Below are 14,517 nucleotides of genomic sequence, written 5' to 3'. Positions count from 1 at the left end.
GATACCTCAGAACGGGAACTGAATTTCAATGGATGAACCACTGAGGGGGGCACTCAAACCATGTCCAACCATAGTGGTTAATACTATAGGAAACATACTTGTGGAGAAACGTTGTAAAACATGGTACACCTCCTCCATCCTTATCTCTATCCCACTTAAGAATCAGTCTTTTAGCTGGGTCTAAAATCTCAGCATTGTAAGAGACTGAAGCAGGAGGACCTCAAGTTTCAGCTCAGCCTAAGCAACTTTGCAGCTTAGTGAGATCGTCTCAAAATAAAAAATAGGGACTAGAGATTTAGCTCAGTGGCATAAGCGCCTGCCTTGCAAGCAGGCAGTCGTAAGTTCGATCCCCGGTACCGATTAAAAAAAAAAAACAACTAAAAGAAAATAAAAAATAAAAAGTGGAATGGGGATGCAGCTCAATGCATAGATGGGTTCAATTTCTAGTACCAAAAATAAATACATAAATAAATAAATGAATCACTGTTTTTTTGTTTTGTTTTGGTGTGTTTTTTGTTTTGGTTTGGTTTTTTTGTCTTTGAATAACAATCATATGCCAAAAGCACTTTGAAATTATTAAAGCTTTCTGCTGGGCAGAGCAACACACACCTATAATCCCAGCACTGTGGAGGGTGAGGCAGAAGGTTTAAAAGTTTGAGTATAGGGGCTGGGGATTTAGCTTAGCGGCATAAGCACCTGCCTTGCAAGCACACAGTTGTGAGTTCGATCCCTGTACCGATTAAAAAAAAAAAAAAAAGTTTGAGTGCAACCTACACAAGTGCTACAGCTTGCGTTTAGATGTCTCCTCCAAACCTCATAGGGTCATAGATGAGCTTCTTTAGAAGTGGTTGGATCTAGAGTGTGTGGTGCTGGAATTGATTCACAGTGCAATGCTAGGGTCACAGTTGCTAGGATTAAGGGTGTGAGTGTAGTCACCTACCCTAAGTAGCCTATATAAACTATAAAGGATAGAAAGAGCTGTGGTCATCCTTATTGCTTTGCTACATGCTGCCCACCATGAGCTGTTTCTCCTCTGCCATGCCACCTTGCCATAGAACCAGCCAATTGTGGACTGAAACCTCTACAAACTATGAGCTAAATATATCTTTCCTCCTTTAACTTTGAGTGTTGGGTATTTTGTCTCAATAACAAGAAATGTAACTAAGACAGCAATTCAGCAATTTAGTAAGATCTGTCTCTAAAAAGAAAAAAAATAAAAGTCTGGGATGCAGCTAAGTGCAAAGGCCCTGGGTTCAATCCCCAGTCCAAAAAAGTATTAAAGCTTTCAACGTTGACATGGGTGTGTTATTTTTGTCACTATTTTACAGATCAGGAAACTGAGGCAAGAAGATAAAGTCACTCAGCTAGCAAATAGTCAAGACAGGAATCAAATTTATTCAGTGTACTTCAGTAGACACTAATATGTTATCATAAAACAATGCCATAATGAATTTCTAGTACCAAATTTCTAGTACTATTCAAGAAGGTTCCTAATTATATGCTAAATATCAGCATGTGTGTCACCTTTGATAGGGAAGATGCTGATTCTATGAATGTCCAGGCGTAGAAAAGGGATTTCTGGTTGATACAGAGCCCCAAATTTTAACTAAACACGAGAGAACCCTTTTTAGGAATGAGAGTCATCTGACAGGGGCTGAGTTACACTGAGGTTTTTGCTAGAGATAATGCTGTGCTACAGAAAAAGCTCAAGTGAGTAACAGCACTGTCTGACCTACTTCAGACACAAGACCATAATAAGGAGTGTCTGTGACAGCACAGAGAGAGGTCAATTTACAACTGCACCCAACATAAGATTGGGAGTCGGATTCCATCGCCCTCTCCCTGCCCCATAAAACTGCAGCTGCGCTGCTTGCTTTATAAGCAAACTCTGCTGGGGAAATGTTTCATACAATCATCTGCTCAAAGAACCTACAGAGAACAGTCAATCAGGACTGATTTGAGAAATCAGGTCACAAGAAAAGCCAAGAGTAGAAAGGGACAAACATCTCAAAGTCAAAGGAGAATTCCTGAAACTGGACCTAATCTGCGTACTCTGTGTTCTCTTTCTCAAAGTTCTTGTTCTAGATAATATATTTTGATGATAAATGAACAGACAAGAGAAAAGCTATGTGTTTCAAAGCTGAAAAGCAGTCAAATACATAAGCCTTTCTAAAATCTAACAAAGATACTGTTTCAGATGTTTCTATCTGAAAGTATTATCAATAGTCTCAGAATATTAAAAAAATTACCTTGAAATTTGGCTGAAAAAGCTTTGCTTGTAGCACTTGAGAACCAATAACTAAAAGAGTACATTTAAACATTTTCAGGCATAGAAGGGTCACCGTATCATAAGAAGCCCACTCTGATAAAAGCTAACATTATGTAAACACAAAACTAGTGCAACAGTTCTTAGGGCTCAAGCTGTAGCTCAGCGGCTTAGCACGCACAAGGTTCTAGGATCAATCCACGCCACTGCAAAAACTATACTGAAAGTTATTTGTTCCCAGATTTTTTTATTTTTAGACAGGGTCCCACTGCGTACCTCTGGCAGGTCTTATAATTGTCCTGTCTCATCTTCCTTCAGTGCTGTAACTGCAGGTAATACAGGCACACACAACCATGCTTGACTATATAGTCTTCTTAAACTAGGTTCCCAGTAGCAAATCATGATCTCTAATTGACCTAACACAGATGTATGGTGCAGTGAGACTTTCTCCTTTTATGGATATTACAGGTCAAAAGCTCAAATATCAGCTGGGCATGGTGGTGGCACATGCCTGTAATCCCAGCACTTGGGAGGCTGAGGCAGGAGGATGACTGCAAGTTCAAGACCAGCCTGGGCAAAAAAATGAGCTCAAGGCTAGCCTGAATTGTATAACAAGACCCTGTTGCTGGGCGTGATGGCTCACGCCTATAATCCCAGCACTCGGGAGGCTGAGGCAGGAGGATCGTTGAGAGTTCGAGACCAGCCTAGGCTACAAAGTGAGCTCAAGGCTAGCCTGAAATGCAAAGCGAGACCCTGTCTCAAAAAAAAAAAAAAAAAGGCCTTGTCTAAAACAAACAAGGCAAAAAAAAAAAAAAAAAAAGCTCAACTATCTCCAAATAATGAGGAATGATTGTCTTAATACTGAATTCATTCAAATACTTTTAAGAGCAGAAAAGGTTTTGTTTTGTTTTTCTGGGTTTTGTTTGTTTGTTTGAGACAGGGTCTCTGCATGCCTGTAATCCTAACACTTGGAAGGCTGACACAGGGAAATGGGAAGCTGAGGCTTTAAGAGGACTGCTGTGAGTTCAAGGCCAGCCTTGGATACATAATGAGTTTAAAGGCAGCCTGAACTACAAAGTGAGACCCTGCCTCAAAAACAAACAAAAGTTTCATTTTGTTGAAGATAATGCTGTATAAATTCATATTGGTTGTCTTTTATGCTTGTCCTACTCTACTAACACAATTTCAAATCTTTTTTTTTCAGTGCTAGGAGAATGAACTCAAGATAGGCAAGAGCTGTGTCACTAAGCTAGCCCCCAGCCCTAGTTTCAAATCTTGAATGCCATCTATTATGTTTGCTATTTATCATAACCTTGTTGTTTTTTTTTTGTTTTTTTTTTTTTTTTGTCTTTTTTCCTTTTTATCGGTACCAGGGATCGAACTCACGACTGCCTACTTGCAAGGCAGGTGCTTATGCCGCTGAGCTAAATCCCCAGCCCCTATTTATCATAACTTTGTATAATCTATGAATTTGAAAAGCATGGCCCTATTTATTTATTTATTTGGTCTACATTCAAGACACTATTGAAAATGTTGATCAGGATAGACACACATCCCAGGACAAATATAACTAGATCCTTCGCTGCTGAGAGCTACCCTTAATATGCTTTAGGTAGACTACAACAGTTTATCTGTAAGAAAATGGAATACAGAATATTTTTTAAATTCTTTTTTTTTTTTGTGGTACTGGGGATTGAACTCATGACCTCATGCTTGCCAGGGAGGCACTTATGCCACTGAGCTAAATTCCCAGCCCTATTTTTAAAATTCTTAATGGTTAGGGTGTTCAGTTGGAGCAAATCCATTTCATTTTGCCAACACACAATTCATAGCTTTACATAACTGCCCCAAAGATTCCGGTGATTATAACAATTATCGCTAACAGGGTACTTCCTAAGTGCCAGTAACTTATAACCCGCTGACATATATCAAATAAGTTAATCCTTACAAAACTCTGGATGGGGGGCTGGGGATTTAGCTCAACGGCATAAGTGCCTGCCTTGCAAGCATGTGGTCGTGAGTTCGACCCTGGTACCAATAAAAAAAACAACTCTGGATGGCATGTAGCACTCTCCTTATTACATACATAAACACAGCCAGATTATACGATCGAGCTCCCATACCTAGCAGACAGTAAAAACACTTCTTTCTTTATCTTTACACATTAAAGTTTATCTGTAAAACACAGATGGGGAGCCCATGCAGTGTGGTTTGTTGAACACCCAAAACAGGATGGCAACTTGGGAAGTCTGGCTCTAGGGTCTGCACTCTCAACACTACGCAACCTGTTACACAACAGAGCTGCCGATTAACTTAGTCACAGCCTCTCACTGCACTTGACCACAGCAGAGGGCTGGCAGGATTTGACCTTGCCTCTCATGAGGTTGGGTCCCTCCCCAACGTGCTCTCCTGACACAGAACACAGTAGTATCTACCTAATGTTTCTAACCAGAGGCCCCAAACCCGGCATCCCTTCTGCTGACTCACCCCCAGTACACACTGCTCCCCTTGTTCTTTGCTGTTTCCAAAGATGCCTCAGACTTCGCTGGAGAAGTAGAAATGGGGGAGGGGGCAGTCTAAGGACAGGCCCAGCCAAGTGTCTGTCAATAGCAAAGTCCTCAAGGGAACAAAATCTGAGTGTCAGCACCCGCCTGTCTGTCCCAGCCCATCCCCTCGAGTCTACTTCCTTATTGCCAGTTGATATAAGCACAGCAAAAGAGCAGGTGGACTCTTTCCTAAACTATGCTAACCACCAAAACTGCAGCAAGATGCTATCATATATATGCTACAAAATTTCAAAATTACAAGTCAGACTTGACTGCTTGCTACAGGGAACCATGAAAAAGGAGGGATGAATTTTCCCTGTGGGTGACATTCCTTTTTCTCCCACCTCTGGGCCTGCATCGTCTTTCTCTGTAAAACCCCATGCTGAAGGCTTTTCCCCGGCACATGATGCCCAGTTCCAACTCTGAGCAAGCACACTTCTCACACAGAGCTTCTCACACTGCTGCTCCAGCAGTGGTGCTTAATACAGAGTCTGGTGCTCCTTGACCTATCGTCACTGTACAGCCAGGCCTTGCACAGGTCACAGTGCCCTTTCGGGGCCACTGTGGAAAGCTCTTTGAAGCTTGCAAGAAGATATGGCTACCCCAAGGGTAGAAGAGGGGCTGGATTCAAGAATCTGCAGACTTCCTGGGTTGGGGGTCAGCAAATACAGCTAGCAGGTCTTAGATGGGCCTTCTACCAGCTCCTGTAATTAAAACTTTATTGGAACACAGCTATGCTCATTCATTAATGCACTGTCCTGACTACTCCATGCTACAGCAGCAGAGCTGACCAGTTACAACAAAGACTGTGTGACCTGCAAAGTCTAAAATATGTACTATCCAAACCAGGTGTGATGATCCACATCTGTAATTTCAGCATTTGGGAGGGTGAGGCAGGAGGATCGCTGAGTTCAGGGCCAACCTGGGCTACACAGTGAGTTCAAGGTCAGCCTAACTAGAGAGCAAGACCATATTGCAAAATAAACCAAAATAATAATAATAATAAATTAAATTAAATGTGTACCATCCAGCCCTTTACTGAATAAGTTGACCAGCCAAATGTGGTGGTGCATCCCTGTAATCCCAACACTACAGAGGCTGAGGCAGGAGGATAACCAAGAGTTTAAGGCCAGGCAGGATAGGCTACATAGTCAGTTTAAGGCTAGCCTAGAATACAGAGCAAGACCCTGTCCCCCCCTACTTCCCCCCCCAAAAAAAAAGAAAGAAAAAAAAAGTTTACCAATTTCCTGAGACTCAAAGTATAAATAAAGAGCCAAATAATAGATAATCGCAAACAAGGAGATAGACCTTTGCAAATAAGAAGGGGACCAAGATATAGAAGGAGGGTGGTATAGCTTGTGTTTAGATATCTCCTCAAAGCTTCATGTAGTCATAGGGAGTACTTTTCAGAAATGGCTGACTCTAGAGCATATGGTACTGGCATCAAAAATATGTGATTGCTACATCAGCCCACTGATTAGTTTGCCCTAGTTCTGGCTAGGATTAAGGATATGAGTGCTACACCCACCCTAAGGTGTGTAACCCTAAGTAAAATATAAGGGATAGAAAGAGGCTCATCATTTGTTTGCTTTTCCTGTCTTTGACCAGCTATAAACTGTTTCTCCTGTATGATGCTCCTCCGCCATGTGTCACCCTGCCTTGGAGCCAACTGACCTTGGACTAAAACCTTTATAAACTATAAGCTAAATAGACCTTTTCTCCTTTAATTTCGGATGTCAGGTGTTTTGTCTCAGCAACAAGAAAAGTAACTAAGACAGAGGGGGAGAAGATGTAAAAAGACTTAGGGTATATTGTATACACGTATCAACTCCTCACAATGAATGTAATTATATACTGAAAACATGTACTAAAAATTTTTTAAAACCAAATTTATCTCTAGTATAAAAAGATGATTAAGATAGTAAATGTTAAGTATATCATATCACAAAATTTTTTCTTATTTATTTATGGATACAGGGTCTTATACACTGCAGGCTGGCCTTGAACTAACTTATCTAGTCCAGGCTGGCCTGGAATTCACAGCAATCCTCCTGCCTCAGCCTCCCAAGGGCTAGGATTACAGGTGTACACTACCATGCCCAGCAAAATCTTTTCTAAGAAAAGTTTACCAATTTACACCTTGATGAAGACAGGACCAGCTTTAACAATAATTTGTTGACAAATGTTATCTAGATCAATGTAATCTAAGTGGGGGTGTTCTGGGCATAGTAGTACATGCCTGTAATTCCAGCACTAGGAAGGCTGAGGCAAGAGGATCACTTTGAGTTTAAAGCCAGCCTGGGCTATATAGTGAGTTAAGGACAAGCCCACATTACAAAGCAAGATCTTGTCACAAACAAAAACAAACAAACTGGGGGCAATTCTAGGAATAGAATTGTTTCACAAAATTATACCATAATAGTGTTACTACAGTTTGGGTAACTAGCCCATATATGTCACCACACTAGATAGAATAAATTAAAAGGATGTCTGAGTTGGAGACTTCTAACTATAAAGGTGACTCTCACAACATAAAAATTAGTTGTAAGCAAGAGCTCAATGATAACCCTTAATATTTGATGCCTGTAAACTGCCACAGCTAACATCTTAGCTTTAAACTTGATCTATTCCCTCTAATTTCTCCAGAGAAATCTTTCTCAACAAACATTGAGCAGGCACTCACTCTGAGCTTGTGCCACAAAATAAAACTTATACTTGGGCCTGACCATACAGCAGGATATTTCAGCAAAGAGACACTTCTAAACACCATAAGGGACATTTGTACCATTTCTTAACGGTTGGGGAAAGTTTTCTCTGCCACTATTATGTCAGAAGATTCAGTGAGCAAACCCTACATTTAGAATATACTCTTCCTAGAGTGGATTACGGTACTTAGGTCTCTTAGGCAGTTTATGATAGGATTCAAGAAGAATGTGAATTTGGATGCCCAAAAGTTATATATCTATTTTCAACAAGCTCTTCCTTGCTGCTTCCTTCAGTTATGAACATGAGCCACAGCAGTAACAGATTTAGTAGACAAACAGACTTTGCCACCAATAGAAATCATATTTTCATATATTATACTTTCTACAATTATCATGAAGTAGTTTAAACCCATGATCATTTTAATATTATCGTAAAACCTACTGATAGACAGTAAACATTATTTACTATGCAAATAAAAGGCATACATAGTGTTATATGACACAAAGAATTTTGGAGCCAGGTGTGTTAGCACATGCCTGTAATTCCAACAAGCTGAGGATGAGGCAGGAGGATTGCAAGTCTGAGCCCAGCCTAGATACCTGAGTGACTCAGACCCTTTCTCAGAATAAATTTTGAAAAATGGTGGGGATATAACTCAGTGCAAAGGCCCTGGACTCAACTGCCAGTACCATACACACAAAATTTGTTTTTAATAGCTTTATTTAAATAAATAAATAAATTTTTAAAATAGCTTTATTTCAATATGATTGGTTGGTTTCCTTTATTTCTGCATATAAAATCATTGCCCTAGCTGGGCATGATGTCACAAGCTTGTAACTTAAGCTACTAGGGGGAACTAAGAATGAGATACCAAGTTTGAGGTCAGCCTGGGCAACTCAGTGAGACCCTGTCTCAAAATAAAATCAAGCTAGGGATATAGAGTGTTTACTTAGCATGTGTGAAGCCCTGGATTCAATGCCCAACACTACACATACACCTACACACACATTCCAAAATCCACATGGTTCACCATACTGCCAAAGAAGTCATGATATGAAAAAAGATTAACACCTTTGTTCCTGAGCTATGAAGCAAGTGAACATAACCACATCTAAGGTAATTCTCTGTAGAAAAAAAAATACCACTGTTTTCTCTTGAGGATCCACTCATTATGTTCTCTAATATGGAGCAAAGATCGTGTGTCACTACTTTTAGCAGCCCTCACTTCAAAATTGGTTTGCAAACAGTTGTGTATGTGATTAACAGCTCAGTAAATCCGTGGGTTGCCACAACTCATTGTCAGTCATTCTAGACCAAACACAGAAAGCCTCAAGCTAATATAACTTTCAACTTGTGATTGCAAGAGAGCTACCAAAAGAAAGGGGAAATTAGGGTCTGGGGATTTAGCTCAGCGGCATAAGCGCCTGCCATGGAAGCAGGCAGTTGTGAGTTTGATCCTACTAATGTGGTTTGCAAAGAGTAAATCGGAGACATTCAATTACAGAGATATGGGGAATCTAAAATAAGAGAAAGCAGTTATATCTCCCATGATCACAGAATAAATCAGTTAATATCATATAAACTAACCTGGGACTGATGAATCGAAAGCTCTATCTAACCAGATCATTTTCCTTTAAGGAATTCCATTTCCAAAAAGGAGGTCCCCAGAAAAATAAATCCCCACCTGTTTGTGCAAGGTGAATCATAGGCTGAAGGGTAAGCACAGTCCATTCTTGCCAAAGAAAGTGTGCAAAACTACTATATCAGAAAGAATCATTTCGGGGCTGGGGATTTAGCTCAGCGGCATAAGCGCCTGCCTTGCAAGCAGGCAGTCGTGAGTTCAATCCCTGGTACCGATAAAAAGCAAAAAGACCAAAAAAAAACCCCCAAAAGAATCATTTCATTCTGCCAACAGAAAGGATCCCAGAGAGTGTAATACTCTCCAAGGCTAAATGTCTAGAGATTGTTACTACCTACAAAAACTCTTGAGTAGTTTCTTTTTGTTACACAGAATATAAGTCATGTAAATATCTGGTCTAGATAAAAATGTAAGCAGGCATTTTTAAGCCAAAGGTTATCCTCTACTACAGGCAACTCATTCACATTTCAAAACCTTTCTGATTTCTCTTCCTCTGTTACAAAGTTTGTAAGTGTGTAGGAGACAGGGATGACTATAAAGTCATTAGATTAACAGTGTGTGATAAGTGAAAAATGATCCAGATTCTTTTTCTTTTGTCTTTTTCCTTTTTACCGACTATAAAGTCATTAGATTAACAGTGTGTGATAAGTGAAAAATGATCAAGATTCTTTTTCTTTTGTCTTTTTCCTTTTTACCGGTACTAGGGATCGAACTCACGACTGCCTGCTTGTAAGGCAGGCGCTTATGCTGCTGAGCTAAATCCCCAGCCCCCATCAAGATTCTTTTATTAGATTTTGTTTTTTTTTTTTTTTTTTTGAGATGAGGAGTTTCACTATTTAGTTCAAGCTGGCCTTGAACTCACTATAAAGCCCAGATTGGCCTCAAACTGAGGGCAATCCTGCCTTAGCCTCGAGTACTGGGGCTACAGATATGTGCCACCATGATAGGCTTTATTGGGTTTTTTAAACCCTGGGTGGTATAATCAATACAGCATCTTTTACAAAGACAATAAGGGAGGAGGAAGTAGTGCTGGGAGTTGTGGCACACACCTGTAATCCCACAATTTGACAGGCTGCAATTCAAAGCCAGCCTGAACTATACATTGTCTTAAAAAAAAAAAAAAAAAAAAAAAAAGAGGAAGTAGTAACATTTGATTTTTTAATATTTTGCAGTATTAGGAATTGAAACCAGGGCCTTTGCACTGACCTAACCCCCTGCCCCCAGTCTTTTTTAAATGTTTATTTTGAGACAGGGTCTCCCTGGTTGCTAACTTACCCAGGCTGGGCTTGAACTTTCAATCCTCTTACTTCAGCCACCCAGAGGGCTGGGATTACAGGCCTCAAGCCAGTTGGGCACAACACTCAATTTAGTTAATTTCGACTGCATCAGAACAACCCTCATGAAAGGGAAGAAGTAGAAAATACATTCAGTAGCTAAACAACTTTTGAGTTACCTGGAACCATAGCCATTATGGTCAGGTTGAGCCTCCAGGGCACAAGTCATGGAGCCGGGCAGCCAAACACATGAAAGCCTTTCCTGTGTGCCTCTCCATCAACACTGCTGACACTCCCAGCATCACCCCTTTGTGCCCTCTTCCTCGAGATGGTTATTATCTGTCTCCCACTGCTACTGCACCAAATCCCACTCTCTGTATCTTTTTACTAGCAATTCTATGTACTTGCACAATCAGTAAATGTAAAAACCGAACATAATCTGAAGGTCATATCTCCCTACCTCCATTTTATGCTTGGCAGAATGTTTTGTTTTTATCTTCAATTCCTTCCCCAAGCCTTGTTCCTAACATCAAAGTTTCCCCCTCCTCAATGTGTATTCCTAGAAGTTTCTCCTAATGCAACTCCTAAATCAGCACTGCATCTATAAATGTCACTGTCTCTATTTCAGTATAACTTTTTTTTTGAGACCCTGAATTGAAGTTGATCTTGCACTCACGATGACTATCCAGGATATCCTTGAACTCGTGGCGATCCTCCTTTCTCAGCCGTCTGAGTGCTGGGATTACAGGTGTGCATCACCACACCAGGTTCAATACAACTTCTGCCTCTCCCAACTAAGATCTATGCCCCAGACATAGATCCTATTTTTCTAGCTGCTTCATTGTACTTACAAACCACAGAATCATTACATTTTATGTATATGTGGGGGGACTCAGAAGACTGGAAGGCCAGCCTGTGTTATAACGTGAGTTCAAGGACAGAACTGCACAGCAAGTCCTGTCTCAAAAAAACAAAAAAAGAAAAACCCTCTAAAATATTTCGATCATTTCTCAGGCTTCGGATTTTTTAAAACTACATTTAACTTCGTACATTTTAAGATGTACAAAATCCAAACGAAACACATTTCATGAAACAATATCTTTATGTGAACACACCAAAAATTTTTACCCTATTCCATTTCTATATTAAAAAAAAAACCTCAAGTGCCATCCATAAAGTTGATTTCACAACCCAGTAATAGGCTACTCATAGTCTGGGAGACGTTAAACTAAACTTCATATTCTGCCAGAACTGTAACTCTGCGTGGAGGTTAAGTGTCCCAAGCTCAGGAAGTCCACAGAGTTAAAGTCGGGTCTGCCTAAGTCCACGACGCACTCCTGCCGCCCACTCACGGCCACTCGGCCCCACGCCGCACCCACACAGCCCCCGCACCACCCATTACTGATCTCACGATCTCCTCCAAGCCAGCCCCTCTTGGTCTGCGTTCCCTCGCAGGCGCTGTCCCACGTTCCCTTCGGTCAAAGTCCCCTTACAGTGCCATCCATCGATCAGTCTCGAGTCATCGCCCCGTGGTCACGGCCCCCTTGAAGCCACTGCCTCGGGCATGGTCCCGTCGCAGCCTCTGTCTCGTGCTCCCCGGCGTCCCGGTCCTCCGCTCTCCCCAGGGTCGCAGACCTCTCGCGGGCAGCCACCCTGGGTCACAGTCCCCTCGCTGTCACTAGCCCTAGGTCACAGTAGCCCCTTAGCCCGTGCTCCACACTCACTTCGCTGTCACCCCGCCCCAGCCCCACGGTGCCTCCCCTCCCACAGGGCAGCGAGCGTACAGCACACAGCGGGTCCTCACCGTAGTTCGCGCTCCCGGGCCCCGTCCGCCGCCCAGCGCGGGGTCACGGACTAGCGAAGCTGAGGAGGTTGCGGGGAGACGCCCGGAGCAGGCAGCTGACGGAACAGCAGCCGGAAGTTCCACCCATTGCCCGCCCTCCTGTCAATCCCACCGCGACTTCTCCCCGGAAACCACTGTCCTCGACGCAATAGTTCCGCCTCCCCGACGCCGGAGGAGCGTGCGGAGGACTGAGCGGAAGCCCGAGCCTGTGGTGGATGGCAAAGGTCGGTGTCCACCCGGAGCCGGAGCTGGCGACGAAGACGCTTCCTCCTCGCGGGACACGGACGTGAACTGCCAGCGTTCGCACTGTGGTCGGCCAAGCCGTAACTCCGTGGTTATGGAAAGAGAGTTCACCGGCTCCTGTGACGCCATTCCTGGCCTCTTTCTTCTCCCCACCTCATTTTCTTACTGGGGATTAAACCCAGGGCCTTTGCACTGAGCTATATCCTTAGCCCCTTTTCATTGATCGCGTTTGTTTTTGGTTCTTGTTTTAATTTTGAGACACTCTCGCTAAATCGCCAAATTGCCCCGGGTGAGTGGGAACGTGATAAATACTCCTGCCTCAGCCTCCCTGAATACCAAGATTGCAGGCGTCTGTGTATCGCTGGGGATTAAAACCAGGGCCTCCAACACGCCAGGCAACGCTCTAACACTAAATTTGAGGAGGGTCTCCCAGAATTGTCCAGACCTAAAACTTGGGATCCTTCTGCCTCACTCTCCCATAGCAAGGTATACAAGGAGCACCTCACTGCCTGGCTTCATCCTGTTGTTTTATCTTTTTTCTTTTTGAGACAGGGTTTTGCTATGCTGTTTAGGGTAGCCTTGGGCTCACTTTGTAGCCCAGGCTGGCCTCGAACTTGCAACGATCTACCTGCCTCAGCCTCCCAAGTGCTGGGATTTACAGGAGTGTGCCACCATGCCTGGTTCATCCTGTTAACCTTTGACCCGGTTGGCTCACAAAAAAAATGACTTCCAAGAAAATGAACCTCTGCTTTTAAGGCAAGTTTGTTTTTGAATCAAAATGTTATGAATCAAACTGGATGTGGTGGTGCAGGCCTGTAATCCTAGCACTGGGGGAGGGGGTGCTGGCTAAAGCAATCAGCAGGAGGATTGCTGTGAGTTTGAGGCCTTCATGAGCTACAAAGTGAGTTCAAGGCCACCTTGAACTGCATAGTGAAACTGTCTCAAAAAGAGAAAAAAAAGAAACAAAAACTTAGGAATCATGGTGAATTTTTCACTGTATTTGCTTTTTTTTTTTTGTACCAGGAATCAAATTCATGACCTCGTGCTGGCCAGACAGGCACTTAAGCCTTGGAGCTAAATCCGTGACCCATGTATTTGCTATCTTTTCAAATTTTTACTTATGGATTTATTTAGGTCTACACAGTTGACTAGGATGTGACTGAGAAAAAAGAAGGGTTAAACTTGTACACCTGCAGAAGGGCCCTCAGGAAGAAAAAGGATTTAAATCTGACCCTTTTTAAGTTTCAAGTCCAGAACTGAACATGGCTGATAAAAGTGCCACATATAAGAATGGCCAGCTGGACAAGCACTGGGTCCTCTAGGGACAACACTACAGAGAGTAGGGGGATCACGGAGAGTTGAAGGTGACATGATTTCATACACAGCTTGAAATTTCTCAAATGTGACAAATCCTGGAGAAACGGGATGAGTGTTTAAACTCATGAGTGTGTAAGTCACAGGTGAAAGAGCTAAGGAGAGTGACAAAGCTTTCTGCACAGGTAGATTCATCCGTATTTGGGGAATAGTGAAGATTAGGAATTAGTCCCTCTGTGAGGAAATGGCCGAAGCAACAGTGATGGAATCTGGAAGAACAAATGTGGCCATTGAAGGATGCTTACGAAAGTTACTATGCACATAAAATGACATAACTTGTGACACTGTAACACATGAGAAAAATCAGGTTATAACATGATATATGGTTTTTAAGCCCTGCAAATGATACATATACCAAAACATTCTTGTTGGTTATGCTTAAAGATTGTCCCCAACTATTTTTTTCCTGTATTTTCAAAATATACAGACTTTTTTTGGGTCTGTTTGTTTTGTTTTGTGTTTTGAGACAAGGCTTCTCTAGGTATAGTTCAGGCTGGCTTTGAACTCACTATGTAGCCCAGGGTGGGCTTGAACTTCCAGCAATCCTTCTGCCCTGGCCTCCTGAATGCTGGAATCACTGGCGTGGCCACTATGTCACTATAATAAAACATATTGTAACAGAATCA

The 14,517-nt window shown here is 42.3% G+C and overlaps 1 protein-coding gene across 2 annotated transcripts in view; it reads right to left on the bottom strand.

Annotated features, from left to right (window-relative positions):
* Nucleotides 1-12,411, bottom strand: part of Pcyt1a (phosphate cytidylyltransferase 1A, choline) — a 45,956-nt gene extending 33,545 nt beyond the window's left edge. Inside the window, exons 1-2 of one of the 2 annotated variants that reach the window (XM_013160342.3) lie at nt 12,236-12,372; nt 11,925-12,115 (exon numbers count right to left, since the gene is read on the bottom strand). The gene's annotated coding sequence lies outside the window, so the exon portion shown is untranslated. Of the gene's footprint in view, nt 1-11,924; nt 12,116-12,235 lie in introns of both variants that reach the window. The other variant, XM_003477110.5, reaches the window with a different exon arrangement.
* Nucleotides 12,412-14,517: the final 2,106 nt, after the last annotated feature.

The sequence above is a fragment of the Cavia porcellus genome, unplaced genomic scaffold (genome assembly GCF_034190915.1).
Source record: "Cavia porcellus strain 051 isolate PalLab524CR breed Dunkin Hartley unplaced genomic scaffold, mCavPor4.1 scaffold_14, whole genome shotgun sequence".
NCBI lineage: Eukaryota > Metazoa > Chordata > Mammalia > Rodentia > Caviidae > Cavia > Cavia porcellus.
Note: the sequence above shows the minus strand (reverse complement) of the source record. Positions and strands in the feature narration are given on the sequence as shown.